The sequence below is a fragment of the Halictus rubicundus genome, unplaced genomic scaffold (genome assembly GCF_050948215.1).
Source record: "Halictus rubicundus isolate RS-2024b unplaced genomic scaffold, iyHalRubi1_principal scaffold0029, whole genome shotgun sequence".
Classification (NCBI taxonomy): domain Eukaryota; kingdom Metazoa; phylum Arthropoda; class Insecta; order Hymenoptera; family Halictidae; genus Halictus; species Halictus rubicundus.
Window position 1 is genome coordinate 1,109,403 of NW_027488570.1, and position 1,797 is coordinate 1,111,199.

Here is a 1,797-nt window from a genome sequence, read left to right on the forward strand (position 1 = left end):
AGCATCGTATCGTTTACTTGTATTGGGGAGTGAGTGCGAAGAGCTGTACTTCGGGTCTTCGGGAATCGTCACCGACGTTCACATTGCAAACTCGAACGATCAATAGGGTGCTGTCTCCCGTCGGACGCTGAATGTTATAGCTTAACCACGAATATAGAAATACCCGTCGTTACGAATCGATGTTTTTCACCCGCCACCTGATGGATCGTGTTCTCTTTGATAAAAATACCTCGTGTCAAAGAGACGTGTATACTATAATATACGCCATTGGTCTGCCTGTGTGTAGGCTCTCGACAATTATATGGACAATTACGGTCGCAAGAACAGGGATGTAAGCGTCGATTCGAATCCACATATCGCGCTTCCTCGGTCTTCGCCTGTGGTGTCCGAGATACGTCCATTGGAAACGGTGGTGTTGTCTCTCCTCTAGAGAAAGAGAGGACAACAACAGGGTACCTGTGGAAAACTTGCGGTGTACGCGTTGTGTTCTGTCACGAACGTCGAGGAATAGGATGAGAGAAGGACCGGCTGTGAAGCTCGCTTTTAAAGCTGCGTGAGTCTGACACCCTACTTTGTGTGGCGATAGCGCACACACGAGCGTGGGACGAATGACCGCTGCCAGAGCCGGCTGTGAGTCCCGCTCTATTTATCGAGTTCGCGTATAACATAGAGCACAAAACGTCGCCGCATGCGTGTTCGTTGACGAACACGTATATTCGAGAGGACCGGCTGCGTAGCTCGCGTAAAGCTGTGTGCGATTCTGACACTCTACTCTCTGTGTGGCGATAATACAGTGCACAAGAGCTTGGGACGAACGATCGCGCACGGCCAGAGCCGGCTGTGAAGTCCGCTAGTATCGAATAATCGTTCTCCGTGCACAATTGGAAATGTGTTTCGAGAGGACCGGCTGCGTGGCTCGCGTAAAGCTGTGTGCGATTCTGACACTCTCCTCTCTGTGTGGCGATAATACAGTGCACAAGAGCTTGGGACGAACGATCGCGCACGGCCAGAGCCGGCTGTGAAGTCCGCTAGTTATCGAGTTCATTCTCCAATAAGAGAGGAGGAGGAGTAGTGTCGGGATCCAGTATCGGGTTGTCTATGATCCCCGTCGTTTTCTGAATTCTCCTCCTGTGTTTTCCACTTTAAAGGTTTTTCAATGTATTTTCCGTCCGGCCGTCGGACACGTGTGCGCATTGCATCGCGTACTCGCGACGGTTTCCGTTTCTACGGACGATCGTGTGTCGTCCTTAAAAACGACGCCTGAATCTCCTTCGCGCGCTGGTTGGAGCTTTCAGGTATCGGCGTTCTTATGAACCGCAGAACAAGAGACATAATTATATATTGATTATAAATCAAATTATACGATTACACTGAACGGTGGATCACTTGGCTCGTGGGTCGATGAAGAACGCAGCTAATTGCGCGTCAACGTGTGAACTGCAGGACACATGAACATCGACATTTCGAGCGCACATTGCGGTTCACGGATACAATTCCTGGACCACGCCTGGCTGAGGGTCGTTTACGTAACCAAATACTGCTTGCGTTGCTCTTGTAAGTCCCCGCCGTCGCTTACCTCTCCATGTCGAATTGTGGAGGGCGCAAAGAGCGTTTCTGAGTCGGGTTGCAAAGATGCTACGTACGAGCGAACGATGGACGTTTCGTCGGCGTTTGACGCGGTTCTGTGAAAATTGCAAATTTTACATTGCGTCTAACGGTTTCGTGAGAAGAAGGAAATAGGAATGGGTATCACATTCGGACTTGCGTGAGTGTTTTGCGGCGTCGTGAGTCGTATTT

The 1,797-nt window shown here is 50.2% G+C and overlaps 1 non-coding gene across 1 annotated transcript; it reads left to right on the top strand.

Moving 5' to 3' along the window:
- The first annotated feature begins 1,366 nt into the window (after positions 1-1,366).
- On the top strand, positions 1,367-1,521 carry LOC143363299 (5.8S ribosomal RNA). Its single transcript, XR_013083786.1, has one exon. It is a non-coding gene; the product is annotated as a 5.8S ribosomal RNA (ribosomal RNA).
- Positions 1,522-1,797: the final 276 nt, after the last annotated feature.